Source organism: Patagioenas fasciata, chromosome 5 (assembly GCF_037038585.1).
Source record: "Patagioenas fasciata isolate bPatFas1 chromosome 5, bPatFas1.hap1, whole genome shotgun sequence".
Classification (NCBI taxonomy): domain Eukaryota; kingdom Metazoa; phylum Chordata; class Aves; order Columbiformes; family Columbidae; genus Patagioenas; species Patagioenas fasciata.
In genome coordinates, this window is record NC_092524.1 from 67,562,457 (window position 1) to 67,581,629 (window position 19,173).

Genomic DNA, 19,173 nt, shown 5'->3' on the forward strand with positions numbered 1-19,173 from the left:
TACGGGTCCCTCTGGCCCCACAGGGACTTGGAGACAGGGTGAGGGGCCCCGTACCGCTCTCCCAGCGCCCAGGCAGGCGTATGTCCGCACCTCAGTGGCCTCCCTGTGCTGCCTCCTGAGTAACCGGAGCCGGCTTTCCACAGGTTGTGCCGAGGTTTGCTGCCCCTTCGTTCCCTCCTGTATTTGCATCATACCGGCCCTCCGGTTTGCTGCGGTGGGTTGTACTGATTGCGATTCTCATCCGCCAGACAGTTTGCGTTTGTTTATAAAAATCTGCGGAATTAAAAATGCGAAAATGTTCAGAAAGCGGCCACTTGGTGGCACTGCAAAAATGTAGACGGTGTTTGAGAAAAGTGTCGCCAACCAGGAAACTGCTGAGCAGCGGGCACACGGTGGACAAGACACCTCGCAAACGGCCTAAAAATGCAGGACCTCCATATGGCTGAACAGTAAAACGTCAGTAAATTTTTATACAAATGTGATTACGGTGGATGAAGCAGTAAGTGGATTGAAGACCATGTGCTCAGAGCGCAGAGCTGTTCCACATGGTTGTGATCAGTCTTGTATCATGAGGAGCATCTGAGGGACCTGGGGGTTCACCTGGAGAACAGAAGCTGAGGGGAGACCTTCTGATCTCTGAACTGCCTGCAAGCAGCTTGGAGCATGGAGGGGGTTGGTCTCTTCTCCCAAGTGACAAGTGATAGGACCTCAAGTTGCACCAGGGTAGGTTCAGATTGGATATTGCGAAAAATTTCTTCCCGGAAAGGGCTGTCGGGCATTGGAACAGGCTGCCCAGGGCAGTGGTGGAGTCAGCATCGCTGAAGGGGGTGAACAGACACATAGATGAGGTTCTTCGGGACATGGTTTGTTGGTGGACATGATGATCTTGAGGGTCTCTTCCAAGAAAAATGATTCTGTGATTGGAGAGTGGCTCTCTGGATGATGATTGCAGCAGTCACCCCTTGGTCCTCTGTGTAGGCTGCCAGGGATATGATATGGCAAATATTTGCAAACTTTGAACATCCAGACTACTCCTACAATCATTAATTTGCTATAAGATATTAAAGGTTAGTATAGAGGTTATTGACTGCTGCCAGGTTCCCCAATTATATGAAAAAGATACAATTAAACAACAGAGCTACAGGAGTTTGTGTTTGTAGACTCTGCCCACAGACTCCAATACAATGCAATCTTCAGTGTTTGCTGGTTTAAGTACTTCCCCTTTTCTCCCAAATCAGTGAAATTTGAGGGTGTTCAACTGTTCTACCTTATGATACCAGAATATAGTCCAATGATGTGCAACCTAGAGAAGAGAATGGCTCTGGGGAGACCTTACTGCGGCCTTTCTGTACTAAAAGGGGCCAATAAGAAAGATGGGGACAGACTTTTATCAGGGCCTGTTGAGAAAGGACAAAGACTGATGGTTTAAAACTAAAGGAGGGGAGATTCAGGCCAGACATGAGGAAGAAATTGTTGGCCCTGAGGGTGGTGAGAGCCTGGCCCAGGTTGGCCAGAGAGGTGGTGGCTGAACCATCCCTGGAGACATCCCAGGCCAGGCTGGATGGGGCTCTGAGCAACCTGAGCTGGTGAAGATGTCCCTGCTCATGGCAGGGGTGGCACTGGATGAGCTTGGAAGGTCCCTTCCCACCCAAACTGTTCTGTGATTCTATGTGAGCCACGCTGAACCACAAGTTTTAAGGAAAATATTAATTTGGGAGTGTCTTCCTTCCAACCCAGAATAACTTTTGCATCTGCAGGATTCCGTCATGCTGAAAATACTAATTTGTTCCTCAGAGCATCTAGACTGACACATTTACTAATTCCCACCATGTGGATACTGAATTTAGGAAGCGTGGCTGCACTACAGCCAGGGCTTTAATCTCACCTGCTCAAATAACAACATCAGCGATGACAGACGGGTAATTTGAGCACTAACTGGGGTCCTTGGCGGGCTCAGGCTCTGCTGTGCAGCCTTGCTGGTTGTTACCTGAGCTAACTAGGTTGAAGCCAGAGCGGGTTTCCTTAACATGCTGCAGTAACACATTCCGCTAACAATATCTAGGTCACCGCAAGGGTCTTGATATATTTGAATAATGCCACAATTTTAAAGTATTGCAATGTCACTTTAAGATAAAAAACACACTAATTGGATGTTTTTCAACCAAATTCCTGATTGGTATGGATTTTATTGTATTAAGAGGAATAATAATATATTACCATTTAGTAGAGATAAACAAGCAATATTAATGTAAAACTTCATTCTGTACAGGTATTAGGCATGCCTGAAAGATTAACTGTATAATTCTCATACAGTCTTGATGATTTTGTGATAATATGCCTACATTTTAGCCACCGAAGGTTTGAGAACCGATTTGAATGGATGTATTTCTTGACAATATAACTATCGTTATCAGATACCAGATTTTTCCATAATGATCTCCTTAGTACAAAATGTAACTTGCTCTTTCCGTTCACAAGAGATTTTGTTTTGTGAGGGTGATTCTTCCCTGGCATAAATGTACCTCACTGAAGAGGAATACAGAACATGCAGGGAAACCTATCTCCAAATTTAGCCCTGAAATAATTGCAATTTCTGGCTATTTTTGGTGAAGTGATCCCGAGATCTCGAGCTGACAGAAGCACTGACACGCTGGGTGTGCAAAGCAAGTCGAATAACATCTCACGGTTGATTTTTCTTCCCACCAGGTCTCTGCTCAGGAGGTGGGAGGTTCCACTCACCCTTTGGTGGTGTCTTTGTAACACTCTCCGGGTTATAAATAGAAAGACAAGGTACCTGACTTTGAGTATTACATTGCACTCCAGCAGCCTGATACTCAATAGTTGGGTGTTGTAGCACATTTATAAAGCTCCCAGCTTTCACTAGAGCTAGTCCAAAATGCAAAATAGCAATCTTATAGTGCGAAGTACAGTTGGAAACGAAGTCTGGGTAGTTTTTATCTCAGCATATCTTTACATCCGTTGTTATTTACGGCATGTTTGCACCAAATGTTTCCTGCTGTTACAGATTTCAGTCAAAACCCTGCTCTGGTGCTACAGGTGAAAGTGTCCTGCAGCTGGTTTCGTTCTCCAGGGCCCAAAGCCACGTTCTTGAGGAAATCCCATTTCTTTCCAAACCATCTCAAACTCTCTTGCTTTTCTTCCATGGGGAAGAGAGGAGTGGGAATTAGCCGCAGAACAAATGCTGGATTCAACCTTAAGCCACTGCTGAGTTGAGACCAAAGCTTTTAGTGTTTCCAGAGAGTGTTTGGAGTGGGTTACTTTGGGTGAATTGTACTTTTAGCTCCTTTAGCAAAAAAGAGAGGAAGAAACTGCTTAGTGAGGTCGTATTAGATGATGTTTCAGCAGTAGTAGGTTTCTAATTGAATTAGGCCAGGACCATTACATTTGCATTTGAAAAAAGCATACTTTTCTCTCGCTTAGACAAAACTTGCAGTATTTTTTATGATTAGGTTGGTTTAAAACCTGTATGTATTTTTCTCATTGTGCATCTCCTTTGTGTGCCTCCTTTCCCCAGAGGCAGAACATCTTTTATGGAAGCTGGATGTGACTATTGGAGTTAAGTGTCTTAGGGCTAAATCAAATACAAAGGTGATAAGGAACAGCCTGCTTTACAGAGTACAAGAACTCAAAGCTTTGAGGAATATGACCGTTAATTAAGCTGGAAACAATAACGACTTGGTTAATCCTATGTACTCTGACAGAGTTAAACTTCTCCAGGTCTCTGATAAGATAGGACTAGTTTATCTATTGTTTTGTTAATGTCCAAGGCGACAGAAATGCAAAAGTGCCAGATGGCCATAAGCTAAACAATGTGCAAAATCTTTCTTATATTATCACTAAATGCTGGAGGGGGCTGGGGGTAGGAGAAAGGTTATTTAATCATTAGAAGCCACTTAGCAACAAATGGCATTTAGTGGTCTTTATCAACTTAAACCAAAAGACTGAGTCTGTACCGTTGTGGGGCCTTTTTCTAATGTGACAGGGCACATATTTTATTCCCCTTTAAGTCATCTGGTGATATCATGTGTGTCAGTGTGTGGTAAATAAGGTTTGTTTTTTTTCCATGTGCACCCAAAAAAAAGGAAAAATCACTATGATCCTATACTGAAATACTGAATTTTCCCCTGGAACACATGAAGCTACTGTGTCAGCAGCAGCTAAATCCCATTGTTGTGCTGGGGTTTTGTTACGGTCGAGATGAGAATGTACTGGAGGGAAGAGGAGCTGTAGGTTCTGTTTTCTGTCCTGTCACTGATCTGATATTTGACCTTTGGCATCTCATTTTACTTCTGTCTTCTCTCCTGTCCTCGCTTCGGCTGTAGTCAACAGGGACTCCAGAGACTTTGGGAGATTCATCTGAGATGCCATGTTAACGTGATCCTGCGCCTTGGCTAATTAGCTTTGCCCCTCGTCAGGACCACTGTGCTGACACAATACTGCTTTTTAGCTTGAGAATGGTCTCAAGGATCTTCTCACACTATTCCATTACACAGAAAAAGTGGTGCCTCAACTGCTGCTCTCCTGCAGGGCACAGAAACCAGGACTTTTCAGTTTGCCGCCCTGGATCATCCATGGTTCCCATGGGGACCTGCATCCCTCTCCACTTCCCTCCCTGCAGAATCAAACTGCCAAAATCTTCTTTTGAGGAGCATGAAGGCTTCTTGCAGGAAGCTGCCATCTGGTGCCACCACTTGATTCCCCTTTTCCCAACACTTACCTCTTGCTCTCAATACCTTTGGTTTCAGGGGACTTCTCTGATGCTCATCTCTCTCCCTGCAGGCTGAGAACTTTGTGAGGATGACACAGAGAAGATGGCTGGGGTCATGTTTGCATGACAAACCACTGCCTGGGCTCTGCCGTGCCTCCTTGGGCACATCTACACCAGGAACACCAGCTCTTGTTCTTTTCTGCCAAGAGCACAGACAACGGCAAAAGGGTATTTAGTGAAACAAGCCACCTGGCACCGCACTGGTGGGGTTCCAGTAGCCTCCCAGCAGCTCTTTTGGCCCTGCAGTCAGGAGATAAGTAGATTTTAAAGCCAGAAGAACTATCACGTGAGTTTCTTTGGCCTCCCGCAGAGGACTGTATAGAGGGCAGAGCAATGAAGATGATGGAGTGGAGCATCACCCATGTGAGGAAAGGCTGAGGGAGCTGGGGCTCTTCAGCTTGGAGGAGACTGAGGGGTGACCTTGTTAATGTTTATAAATATGTAAAGGGCAAGTGCCATGAGGATGGAGCCAGGCTCTTCTCGGTGACAATGAGTCACCGAGGGGCAGTGAGTACAGACTGGAACACAGGAGGTTCCACTTAAATTTGAGAAGAAACTTCTTCATGGTGAGGGTGGCAGAGCCTGGCCCAGGCTGCCCAGGGAGGTTGTGGAGTCTCCTTCTCTGCAGCCATTCAAACCCGCCTGGACACCTTCCTGTGGAACCTCAGCTGGGTGTTCCTGCTCCATGGGGGGATTGGACTAGGTGATCTTTCGAGGTCCCTTCCAATCCCTAACATTCTGTGATTCTGTGATTTTTAACCTGTTACCACCACACTAAATCCACTTTTAAGCGGCTGGTGCCAGGCGGAGGGCTGAGAGCCGGCACCCCTGTTGCTAAACCTCGCAGACACCCAAACTAAGGCCCGAGCCCGGAGGCACCGGGGGCTGCCAGCGCTGGGAGGTACGGGGGGTCCTTGACCCTGCACCGGGCTCTGCCTTGAAACGTCCCTGACCTTGAACCCCAGGGGCCTGCCTGCGGAGAACTGTGGCCCCGGAGGGGAGCGGGAGGAGCGCGGCGGCCCCTGCGGAGACCCGAGAGTCCCTCAGCCGGGCCCCCGGCCCCAGCGCTGCCTGGCGCGGCGGAGCGGCCGGTGCCTGGCACGGCGCGGCCCTCCCCGGCGAGCCCGGGCCCGTCCCGCTCCGCCCCGCCCCGGGCAGGGATTGGCGCGACCGGCGCGGCTCCTCCCGCCGCCGCGGCTGGGCGCAGGGGATCCGGGCGCGCCGAGCCCAGCCTGGCGGCTCCGCGCAGCTCGCCGCCGGGACGTCCCCTCCTCCGCGCGGGAGCGCGGCCGGCCCCGCTCCGGGTAGGCTTCTGGCGGCGCGGCGGGACCGGGGATGGGGAGAGGGGGGGACGACGAGCCGGCCGCTCTGCTCGGGGCCGCAGGCTGGGGCGGGCAGGTGGGCGGCGAGCAGGCCCCGCACGCACCGCCCGCTCTCCCGGCCGGCCATGGCGGCTCCGGGGGCCGCCGAGGGGCCGCTGGCCGCCCGCCGGCAGGGGCTGCGCGGCACCGGGCCCCGCGGAGCGCACCGGGCCTCCCCGCTCCCGCCTGCCAGCCGCCCTCTCCCGGGTTTATTTTATTTTGTTCCCGGTGCTCCGCTCCCCGTGCTGGGGTGTGGGGGGGGTGTTATTTCGCTTTCCCCTTGTGCCCCCTCCGCTGGCAGCGCTCCCGGGGCCTTCCCGCCTCCCGGCGGGTCTGACAGCCCGAGCCCGCGGCCGGGGCGCTCCGGGGGTGCCGGTCCCGCTCCCCCGGGTGCGAGTCGCGGAGCATCTCGGCTCCTCCGCGGTTGCGTAACGCGATCGTCCCGCGGGGCCGGCCCACGCGGGGCTGGGGGTGCGGGGGTCGCTCCGACCCCGTGTGGTGGTCTCTTCGTGGGTTTGCGAGCGAGCACACGGGTTTTTATTAAGAAAACCGAAACCAACCGAAAAAGCCCCAACCAAAAAACCTTACGTCTTTGTATTTTTCTTTTCCCAAATTTTGATCTTCTGAGCACTGTCACTTCCTGCTGGTGTTTTTCTGCACGACTTACCCCGTGCTTCGTACATCTGTCAGCCTTTCAGGGCAAGGATTGTGAAGCTCGGTAAACATAAACAGTGATCCAAAAATAAAGCTTTAATCATCAGTAGATATTGCAGATAATACTTGTAATAATGTGTTCGCGGGGGATGGTGTAAGAATGTAAGGAGAGGTTAAAAGTACAATTACGGTGGAAGTGATTTCTTCTCAAAATTACTTCGTCCGAGGCCTTACTCGAAACAATAAGCACAGCTTTTAATTTCTTAAGTAAGCCGATGTTATTGACTTGCGCCGTGTGGCTTCCAGTTGGAAAAAAATCTCCTTTTATCAACCAGAGGAGCGAGTCTGACGCTTGTCCGGTGAGGTGCTTCATATAACACCCAGCAGCAGCGTACGTCTCAATTTCAAATAACTGGGTGGGATGGGGCTGGGAGGCTCAGCTTGGGCTGTAAAACCCACCTGCGAGGCTGCGTACGTCCCGAGTGCTTCGCCCTGCAGCTCTCTGTGCTATCTTGGCCATGCCACGGCTCTTGGGATCCAGTTTTGGTAGCTCGAGATATGCGGGTTGGCTTCGAAACCGGTTCACGTGGGGCACAGACTCGAGCCGTGAGTCTTAATGGGTGTTTGCGTAGTGCTTCGGGTTTTCTCGGATGAAAGGTTTTACATAATTACCCATTATAATTGTCTGTCACCCCGAGAGAAGAGCCAAAGCAAAAAAACCCAAACGCAGAGGTAGGCAATTGTTTTGGAAGTCCAAAGTCTAAACCTGTAGGATGTTAATGTTGTTACTGCTTAACGTGGAGGCAGCAAAATGATTGACTAAAAAAAAAAACAATAATAATTTAGTTCTTTTCTCCTTTTGAGCCATTTGAAACGCATCGTCCGGACAAATGACACCCTGCTTACGTTTGAGCTACTTGCTCTTCAGTGCTCTGAAGAATTCCTAATGTGACTCCAGTTGCACCAGCGTTGCACGTGGTGTGTTGTTTTTTGGTTTCTTTTTTCCCCTTGAAATCTTAACTGGAAGCCCTTTACAGTGTTTTGATTCCTTTTTAATAAATGGCTAATCCCTTGCTGCAGGGGATGGGAGTGTTTTGAATGCAGCGTTTTTGGGTCCTTAGGGGAGGGGGAAGGGAGCGCCTCCTCTTGCTTTCCAGCAGCCACCCGCCTTCCTCGGCCCGACTGAAAGAGCCTCATTGACTGGTTTTGAAGGTAACATGCTCAATTCTCCTCTTGCATGCTAAAACCCATAAATTTGCTGGAGCGCAGAGCCTTTGAGGGGAAGAAATGGAATGTCGAGGAGCCTGGGCTTCATCACGAACAGCCTGGTAACAAAGGAGGTGTCTGTTAATTGCATCGCGCTTATCAAAATCTTCGCCCCCCCCCCGTCTTGTGACAAGGTTCCATTTGAACAGGTGTGGAAAGTTGTGGGATTTGATTAATGCCAGCGTTTTAAAATCATCTTGCACGTTCCGTATGACTAAGTCGTCTCTTTCGTATTCAATTGGAGAGCGAGCAGAGGTTTGGAAGGAAGCTGCGTGCATTCCACTTGCTCTTTAAAATCTTTTCTCCTTTTAGATAAGGATCGTGAAGAAGCGTGAGTGACTTGTCAAGCTGCAACTGCTTTTTTTTTATTTTTAATAGGCATATAAACCATCTTTCTGTGTCCCTTGTAATTAGAAACTCGTCTCGTAGCGTGCTGCAGCATCCAGCTCTCCACTGGATTCCCCTGCCACGAAGGGCTGCGGTTTTGGGGTACAGAGGTGCCCAGATCGATTTCTGGTGCCATGAAGTTGAATACTGCGTAGTAGGTGGACAATACTGTCCCTTAGGTTCCAAGGGACAGTGTCAACACATTTGTTGTGTCAACACATTTGTTGTGATTTGTTATTTTCGCTTGCTTTATTACCAGCAGATATGGCAATTTTCAGTATTCCAGTCCTAGGTTTGATACCCGGTTTCAGAGAACACAGCAGCTTTCCTTGTAGCCGATAGCTGAGCCTGTGAATAAAACATAGGACTGACCCTAAGCCTATGATCAAAGATAATGTAGCTTTGGGACCAATCATCTCTTTTGTCCGTGTCGTTTCTTTTGGCTCCTGTGGATTATTTGGCCATCGGATGTGTCACTAAACTGGTCCTATCCGTACATGTAAGTTTTTTGAAGGAGATTTTGGTTCAGTGATGGACTTGTTAGAAATGGGCTGGTTAGAGATGGACTTGGCAGCTCCGGGAGCTCCGCAGTAAGGAGGACACAGGAATGTTGCTTTGGTATGTGTGGCTGCTCAATTCTTATTTATACCATATTTTACTGGTTTTTGAAGCTATTTTAATTCTATTAACTTATTTAACTTAACATCCATTAAAATCAGCATAACAGACATTTGACCTTTTTTTAATGTCCTTATCTTTTTTTTTCACATCTAAATATGAAGCAGGATAATCGCCCATAGTGCAGATTCTGGCTGTAGTTGTGGGATTTGTATTTGGGGAATTTGTGTTTATTCCCCGAATAGCTTGCCTTGCCTCGTTGTGCAAAGGGGAATATCTGCCCTGTCACTTGCTAATCCTGCTGTTGCAGTTTTATGCCTAGAGCGTTACCGGAGCCGTGTTTACCACTGGAGACGTGGGGGTTGGTTTTAATCGAGCTATTTTGGGTATCAAACGCAGAGAAATCGCAGCAGGCCTGGCTGGTACGGCGTGGACCTGTGTGACTCCCAGCAATGGCACTTGGGCAGCCAGTTCGCGGTAAATTGGGGTGTTTGCAGCGTCATTGCAATGAGTGTCCCAGGCAGGTAGATTAAATATAGCTCAGGTATGCATAAACATGGCGCTATTGCACCTGGTGTTGCAGCGCAGAGATAATACAGATGTTTACATAAATCACCTTCCTACACATCCCACGTTTGACTACATGGGATAGTGAGTTGCTGCTGGGCAGCCACATCATCACTTGATACTGTTTTGAGAGGGAAAAATACACTACGGAGGGATGCATAAATGTCAGCTTTTTAAAATATGAATATATAATTAAGAAATGGCTGACTGGTATTGCGGGGTGCAGAAAATAGTGCTGTTTTCCATGTGATTTTTTGGTTTTTTTTTAAAAAAAAAAGAGCTTTAGAAGCTGCTTTGTCTGCAGTTCATAGCCAAGTAATGGCATTTAGATAGCACGGAGGCTGAATTTCTGCCAGTTAAAATCTTGCTGCCCTAATGTGCCGTTCAATACAGTGCTTGGAAGCTGATATACAATGTTCTTCTGCCTTGCAGCAAAACAACCAGTGATTAAAAATTCAGCAGATATTGCGGTTCACGTAACTGCTTGTTCTTGCATCATTCAGGTCATATCGCACAATTAACGTTGCTAACGCTCAATCTGGCTTTTTTTTTTTGTTCTAAGAATGGAAATTATCTGAACTACCATGGGATTTATGGAACTGTTTTGGCAGGAACCGGGCTATGCAAAGTAAATTATTCAGGACTGTTTTCATCCTTCTCTTAACTTGGAGAATCTCCTTTTGAATTCTCAAATATTACTTATTTGTGCCAGGCAGGGCTTTATTTTTTTGCAGCTTTTCTCGCTTTAAAAATCAAAGTGTTTCCTTTTGAGCGCTTTGAGATAAATGAGACTCCCTAGTAGCAAAGGGGTGGTGGGGAGGAAAGAGCACCATAGGTATAAGTGCTTGTTTTCATACTTAAACTCACTATTTCATCTGGCCACGGAAGTATTTTCATCTGAACATTCTCGTTTTGTTTCGAGCAGGGTTTCTACTGCTTTCAGTACATCCACTTTTAATTTTCACCATTTTGGTTAATAGTATTTAATCCAGTGTGTCACTGACTCCAATTAGAATTGAGCTTCACTTTCCCCTCTGTGTGTGCCTTTAATTATCTAGGTTTTTAGCTGTGGTTTTGGTTGACCTCCCTGCACCTTCTCAACACCGCAGATACTCTCAGGAGAAGGTTGGATGCTCTTAGGTGGGTGCACCCGAAACTGGGTGCGTGCATTGACGTACACCTTAATGGATCGTGCTGCTATAAGCATGATATAAATATAATACCAAGGTTAAGTCAGGCAAAATTGACAAGTTGCTGGCACTTTCAGTGTCTTTGAGAGTAACTTGGTGTGCACTTAAACTAAATTCAGAATTTGGAACACAGGTGGAGTATTTTGGTCAAGGGCACACACAAGGTTCAACCGTCGCTGCGGATAACAGGAGACTCTGTCTTTTTAATTACGCATGAAGTGGGGAATCCTTAATAGGAATGGAGAAGGTGAATTCATATGTTACAGTATATTCTATATAATATGTGATGGAGACGCCTGTAAACCAGGTTTTGGAGAAATAATGGGCAGAAATTGGAGCCTTTCGGTTGATGCGCGTTGTTTGAACTTGCAGCTTGGATGGCTTTTTGTGATCTGTCGATTAGCACATCAAGAGGATGGCTCTGCAGTCAGGGCAGACATTTTTCTTTGGAAAAACCCGTTCAGACTATTAACACTAATAAACTTTGAGAGAACTTGTTTCAGCTAAATTGTTGGCAGATAGTCAATTGGTCTGAAAAATAAGGTATTAAACATGTAAACCCTCCCCCAGCCTCTTTAGTGTCCTTGATGGAAAGAAGGATTACGATTGCTTTTTGCATATTCCTGCTACCATGTGTGCATGTATCCAATATGCTGTACTTGCAGAATTGATATTCAGAATAATATGTTTAATCTCTGATTGCAAAAAAATGACTTCACACGCAGCTAATTCCATCTGCTGGAAAAATAAGAGCAAGGCGAACTTCATCGCTTCTTTGGGACCCGCTTTTTGCTGGGCTCATTATGATGTATGAACTTGGGACATTTGCATAATTTTTTGGCAAAGCTAAGCGGCAGCCATTTAATGTAGAATTTTATTAACTTTAAACATCCCTAGCAACTCCTAAGCTACTTCTGCCTCATTTTGTATTTTCGGTGTTTTACGAGCTTTGATTTTATAAGCTTCAGTAACGTTTTTCTTCCCCTTGCAATGAGTTATATATATATAACAGCAGCTTGCTGCCATTTCCATTAACTTTCAACCTGCAATCTAATACAAAATTCCGGTTGTTCAAATTAAAAAAAAGCATTGAAATTAAATTCTCACAGAGCGAATGCTGAAACAGTAAAACGAGAAGGTGGGTTTTGGTTGCTCTTCTGCAGTTTGAGAAGAGAACCTGATGGTTGTCGAAAAATAACCTTGGGGAAACTGGGACATGTCAAGTCTGGTCCTACTTCTGCTAAAAACTGGTCTCGTGATGTGAATTCTGACATCCAAACTCTTTGGAGCTTAAAATCACAATTGCAGGTAGCTACTAAACGTTGCCTCTTACTAAAAGAGTGGGTTTTGACACATTTTCAGCTTCTCGAGGTGCCTCGCTGTGGCTTTTCCACTCGGTTTGCTTTTATTCTTGTGACCTCCTCCTTTTGCTGGTTGGCGGTCAGGGGAGTCGTAATCTGTATTAAAACGGTTGGAGTTTTATGGTAATATAGTCTCGGCTTTTTTGGAACGCTGTTATTTACTGGTTAATTTTCATTTGGATTAATTTTAAAGTTTGAACTATTCTGTCTATGTTACATTCTCAACCCGCTTTCTGTCTTGGTACCATCAGAAACTTCCTTTGCTACGTGCAATCACAGTCCTGTGTCTTCGTCCCTCTTTCCTCCTCCCTCTGATTCCATCGATCACCTAAGAATGCAGTTTCTTCCTTGGGATGAACAGGGTTATATCGCTGGGCTCATTAATTCCTCTCTAATTGGCAGAAAGCCAAGCATAAAACCTTGTTCGTAAGTCCCTCTAGAGGTTTCTTTGTACATGCTTTTTTTAATATTAGCATCACTAAAAAGGTGGGGTTTATTTTATTTTATTTTATTCTCCTCAAGTCTAGACCCGGCATAATTATACTTATATATATGTATAGGCTTGGGTGTTGCTACTCTGCAGCCCAGCGAGCAATTTGAAGTCCTTGGGCAGTTTAAACCCAAAATTCCTTGTAGCATCAAAGGCAGCAGCTATTCCTCTGCATCTGGGTGGGTGAAATCATTTTCTGCTGTATCTAAACTTCAAAGAGCAACTCATGGCTTGTGTTTTCTGCAATGTGTCATACTGGAGGCTACAGTTTGGACAGCTGGGTTCAAGCAGGGCTTGTTGTGTATCGAGTGATAGTAGCTAGTGTGGAATTGGGGTTTGTGTTCCCCAACCTACGTGCTCCCAGAGGCAACTCGGTTCCCTTTTGATTTATAAAGCTCTTAATCGAGGTCTTTGTTTTGAACTTTGCCTCACCGTAGTCTTTTATTGCAAAGTGTAAAAATCCGTCGTGAATCCTCCAGTCTGATGTTGGGACTGTGGTCTTCATGTATTTTACGTCTTCAAACCCTTTTGTGTTTCCTCCTGTCCTGGCTGCTGAGGTTGAAAGCAGCTCTGTGAACATCTATGCCAAGCTGGCCCTTGTTCTGTTTGGCTGCTCTTGTTTTGTATCGTGCTGCCTTGCACGCTGACTGTGATTTCTCTCATTCTTTTGCCTTTCTGACCACCTGCACATGTCCCCATCCTGGGAGAGAAACACCTTTAGGGAGAGCCTGTCCTCACAGAACCACAGGGTGGTTGGGTTGGAGGGACCTCTGGAGATCCCCCAGTCCAACCCATGCTCACGCAGGGTCCCAGAGCAGATCACACAGGTGGGTCCAGGCGGGTTTGAATGTCTCAGAGAAGGAGACTCCACACCCGCTCTGGGCAGCCTGGGCCAGGCTCTGGCACCTCCCAGCAAAGAAGTTTCTCCTCATGTTCAGATGGAGCCTCCTGTGTTTCAGTCTGTGCCCGTTGCCCCTCACCCTGGCGTTGGGCACCACTGAACAGTCTGGTCCATCCTCTGACACCCACCCTGAGATATTGATCCCATTGATCAGATCCTTCTCAGCTTCTCTTCTCCAGCTGAACAGCCCCAGCTCTCTCAGTGTCTCCTCATCACAAAGATGCTCTAGAAATGGAAAAATGCTCCAGAAATGGATTTCTAGGCCTTGGTTTAACCATCAGGGCACTGGAGCTTTCCATGGAGCATGGGACAGCCTTTTGGTTTCTTGCACTTTGTTTTTCATTTAATTTCCTTCCTAAACAAGGATGGCACTTTACTGTCATTTTTTTAAATGAAGTACCTTTATCTTAATAAACATGAGTGAAGCGATGCAAAGAGTGCTTGTTTATGCGTCTGAAATCTAAGTAAATCTGTTATCACTTCTGAAGTTGGGGCTGTGGGAGGATTACTGATAGCAACGAATCCATCTCCCATGGCGTTAAGAAAAAAATCCCCATGTTTCTCTTCAAATGCATGTGGATATTTTTTTTAGATGCAGTAGGACTGCAGATGCAGTCATATGAAAATGTATAATAACTTGCTTTGAATGGGTCTCACAGCAGAAGCAGTTGGAGATGTGGCTTGAGTACAAGTTACTGGGAATTAATTGTCTTTTAATGCAGTTTTTTGAGTCCACGGATGGTTCCCTGGGTGCCACCAGCAGTGGACTAAACCAGTTTTCCTAATTATTGCTTCGTTGGGCTTTTACAGCTTGTTAAAATGGTGTTTGCTGATGTGTCAGCTGTGGGCTTCGGGGTAAATTGTAGGATAAATAGGAGTAGTATACATACCTGTACGGCAGAACTCGGCAGCATTCTGTGTATTGTTATTTCCTTAAAAATATGGTGGTGTTTTGTTTTGTTTGTCTCTTTTCCTCTTTTGAATCAACAGGTGTAGCCAGCGTGGAAAGGGTTGTGGATGGATTTGGTGAAATAACACAACTCCATCCCTGGTCAGACTGAATCCAAGCAAGTGAAGGCACCAGAGAGTCCTGCAGGGATGGGCCACTCGTCTTGTTTAGCCCTCCCTGTGTTGCTTGGTCACAGTGCTGCAACAAGGCAGTATTGTTCATCAGGCGTCTGTCCAGGCAGAACAAAGATGGTTAAGGACCAAGGAGTCTGTCAATCTGCTTTTTATCCAAAGAAACACGGAGATTAAAAGAATAAAGCACACGTAGAAGTCGGTGATTACAGATACAGAGACTTTACTGGGATATACGTGAGGCAAAGGCTGTTGGGTGAAGTCTTTAATTAGACCAACTGGTATCGCTGGGGAGGATGGTTGAGCTTTAGAGCATGAATAAATGTCAGCATATTTTATCAGAACTGCAGTTTGGAAGCGGGGATTTACTGTGAGTTGCCATTTGGCTTTGGGGTGTCTGGGGTTTTTCTGCGTCTTCCGTATATTATTGTCACTTATGGAAGAAGCTGCATATACCACGTTACAGACATACAGCGCAGCTCTTTAAGGGCAGATACAGTGCAAACTGCTCAGGTAAAATGAGCCATCATTTTCAGGCTGGAGTCAGTAAAGCTAGACAGAGTGCCAGCAAGCGATACCTGTGTCTGAGTTTAATCTATTCACAGTGGTCATGCCCAGGGGGATCAGTGAGAGATGCTCTAACTTCAAGCCAGCAGGAACAGCAATGCTTTTAGTTTTATTTTTCCTCTGAAAATTGGTGTGCTTTTACTGGAACATCTAAATGCAGGCATGTTAAGCTTAATATATGCATGTGTGTGGGTACTTGAGAAAACATCCCATTAGTTAAACCAGTAACTTTCTGCTGGGGAGATGCTGAGAATATCACCTGGCCGAGCCAGGCTTGTTAGCAGCTTGTAAGCAACAGCTCTGCTTTGCAGGTATTTTAAGTGCTGAGGGTAGCAGAGCTAAGGGAGAGGTGATAACGTCTGTGCTGTTTCTTATTTTTTTCTCCTTTTCAGGGGAGGAGACAGGACTAATTGCGTACCTTCCAATTCCAGTTACTTCGTTACTGAATAATCGCTGGAGCAGCCCTGCAGTCTGCTCTGATAGCAGATAAGTGGTGTGGCTCGCAGCACTTCAGTCTAAACAAAACTTAAGTGCTTTTTTCCTTCTTCCCTGGAGTGAAACTGTAATTTCGTTATGTGCTAGCCAGGACAGAGTTGTTTCTGCAGCTGTCGTGATGCTTCTCTGGGCTTTGTGCATGTTAGATGTGCATCCCCAGTACAGGTAGCAAAAATGTCCTAAAATACCCATTCCCATACCTGGCAGCTTCAGTTGAAGGCTCTCCAAGTAGTTTGCTGGGTGAAGATCTGTTTAGCTTTGATGTAACATGTCTCAGAGGGTTTAGATATAAACCAATGAAGCTTTAGATAATATTTCCTTTCCATAGAGATACATGTAAATTGGTTTCCCTGAACAGTCAAGTCGAACAGCCTGAGCTGCTACCAAGTCTGCGAACGTGAGTCCCTGTGGTCAGAGTGGTCGTGTTGACGAGGCTGTAGTGGAATTCCATATTTTCAGTTCCCCAGGGTAGAAATGGCATTGTACACAACCCGAATTATTGGGCAGAGCTTCAGAGAGAATTTTTGTCTGTCTTTGAAATGGAGTAATGCATTTGTGCATCAGGCTGAATGCTGATAAAAGGCCTTTTTGGAACTGATGTTGATCACGATGATCACTTTGAGGTACTGACTTAATGCTGAAAGAGCACAGCAGAAGCGTGCCTGGGTTTTGCATAGCAAAACAAAAACTCTTGTCAGCCTAACTTCTTCTGGCCTGCCACAGAACCGCTAAATCTGATCTGTTCCTAAAAAGATGGCTGGCTCTGCAATCTGAGCCACATACAATTCTTTGCTTTTGACTTGAATGGAAAAGCAGTTTGTTTTCGCATTAAATCGAACCCAAGTGTCGCTGCCCTAGCGGGGATCTGCTCTTGCAGGCACTGCTTGGACTCCAGGCACAGTCCTCTTGGCTCTCGCTGCTTCGTGCTGTAAGCCCAGTAATTCAAATCAGAGCGATGGTAGGATGGTAACGCACCAAGATGGATATCTGTTGACAGGTAAAAACATATTGGGGAAAAAAAATATACTGTTTTAATGTTGAAAGTTTATGAAAATTTGGGGTTGCTTGTGTTGGTTTTAACTGGGCCGATGGGGTTGATCACATAGAGCGGCTCAGTGTGGGTCCAATTGCAGCGTTAAGCCCTTGGAATAACTTAAGGTAAAGTGATGGTGGATTTCAAAGAATTTAGGAGTATGAGGCCCTATAGTTGGGTTTTGCATTTATAGGGTGGCTTTCAAAGGGAAAGACAGAAACGTGCAGACTTTTCAGCAGGGCCTGTTGTGACAGGACAAGGGGTGATGGTTTTAAACTGAAAGAGGGGAGGTTCAAGCTGGATGTGAGAAAGACAGGAGGTTGAGCTGGGTGCTGAGGAAGGGTCTGCAAACCACAGGTTCCTCCACCTGTGTGGGTAGGGAGTGTAAACACCATTGCTTGGAGCAAGAGCTTGGCATCTTTTTGTGCTGATAAACTGGTGTCACTCTCACATCTCAAACCCACAGTCCTGGATTCTGCTTTGTTGGTTGTTGAACCATCGTGTGTAGTTGTGTTCCCTTTCTACAGTAAGAAAGCTCATCCCACATCTCAAAACGGTCTGTTTGCCTTCCCAGCACTGCGCTTGGAATTATTGGAATTGGGTCTGTGCAGGTTGACAAGGCTCTTGTAGCCATTTGGGACGGTTGGGGTTGAAGGGACCTCTGGAGATCCCCCAGTTCAACCCCCCTGCTCACACAGGGTCACCAGAGCAGATCACACAGGATCACGTCCAGGTGGGTTTGAATGTCTCAGAGAAGGAGACTCCACACCCGCTCTGGGCAGCCTGGGCCAGGCTCCGGCACCGCACAACAAAGAAGTTTCTCCTTGTGTTCAGATGGAACCTCCTGTGCTTCTCCTCTTGAGGTTTGTTAACCAAACCTCCACAGCAGCCACCCAGCCTTGGCTCTTTGGCCTTTATTTACCTCTTAACGGTTGAAATCGTGCCTTAGTACCGCTCCCTTTCTTGTGTTTGGTTTGGGGGTTTCATTGTCTCTCTGGAGCAACGTACGGTTGCTTGAATCGTCACACGACTGGGAGGGTGGATGATGAGTGTCCTCAGGTCTTTGCTTCAGTGCGTTCATGAGCTGGGATGGGTGCACTGGGGCTACTCTTGTGCTTCAATATCCAACACTTAGTTACGGTCCATCTTAACCATAGAAAACGAATTGAAGGCAAATTATCCAGTGGTGGAGACTTTCTGGGGAAGGGGTTTAATGAGTACCTGAAGGGCTGCAATCCTGTCAATTTTGTGCGGTGTCATGTAGCTGTGAGCAAGTTTTCCTTATTGCAGAAGCTGGATTGATTCCTCAGGGCTGGATAGCATCTGATCTTTATGCGAGGGAGGGGAAAAAGCTGTCTGACTTTAATCTGAATTTACTAGGTAGTTAATAAGAAGGACCTCTGCCCAGAGGAACTTGTTCAGCCCATGTTATGTTGCAGGAGCTCCATGGAGATGAAGCCTGCTGGCTTCATTTTGTTCTGAAATCTATTTGGCTTCGAGTTGCCTCCGGGATCTCAGCCCCTGTGGTACTTGCAGCTGGGTCTGACCTGCTGGGTGTTTAAGGGCTGAGGTTGGGGCAAAACCTGGATGCTTTGGTGGCTGAGAGGTGACATTGGCATGTGGAACTTGTCATTCAGGTGTAGAGAGCAGTGTGCCCCTTGCCTGTCTCTTCTTCCCTTCATCATTTGCAATTTGTATTTAAAAACAGAGGGGTTTAAGCTTTGTTTTCTCTGCAGTTGTGGTCCAGAGGAGCGATCGGCTGTTGTGATGTTTGGCATTGGAGGTGCCTTGGTGGCCGATTGCGAAAGCCGCTATTGCTACAGGGAGCACAGGAAGGTATTTGCACCAGTCATCTAGAAACTGGTCTCATTCAGGTCTGAATCAAGCTCAGGCTCAAACAGGTCGTGGAATTTATTTATACAACAGCACTGGGGTGTGTGGCCTTGCAGAGCCAAATAAACACTGGTTCCCAGCCCCGAGGCTGGTGTTCGGTGTTGGATAACGTGGCATGGGGTAATTGTAGCCGGGGACATGGGTGGAGGGGTTAGGAGAGGGTGAGGGCTACATCCGTGTGGAGAACATTAAATGTTCCTTATTGTGCTTGCAGCTCATTAATGGGCCTGTTAAGAAATGATGGGTGCGTCTGAGGTTATAGGAAGGATGGAGGTCAGCTTGGCAAAAGGAAGCGCTGAATGAGTTATAGGAGACGTGGGGATTAATAAGACAAAGCGGAAGGAGGTGGATTGAAACTGGTCAGGTGTGTGGGGAGCGGCTGCTTTACATGGAGGCTGGACATGCAAAAGCGACGGCACTCAAGGGTCTTGAGGAATCTGAGTGTTAGAGAAGCGACTGGGAAGTCCACACCAAGGCCCCAAAACACGTGTGCTTAATGAGAATGAAGGAACAGGTGAAGG

The 19,173-nt window shown here is 46.7% G+C and overlaps 1 protein-coding gene across 7 annotated transcripts in view; it reads left to right on the forward strand.

Annotated features, from left to right (window-relative positions):
• Window positions 1-5,963: 5,963 nt before the first annotated feature.
• Window positions 5,964-19,173, forward strand: part of FBXO34 (F-box protein 34) — a 43,863-nt gene continuing 30,653 nt past the window's right edge. For 4 of the 7 annotated variants that reach the window (XM_065839898.2, XM_071809802.1, XM_065839897.2 and 1 more), the window contains exon 1: window positions 5,964-6,093. The gene's annotated coding sequence lies outside the window, so the exon portion shown is untranslated. Of the gene's footprint in view, window positions 6,094-7,763; window positions 7,783-19,173 lie in introns of those variants that run through there. The other 3 variants (XM_065839900.2, XM_071809803.1, XM_071809801.1) reach the window with 3 other exon arrangements.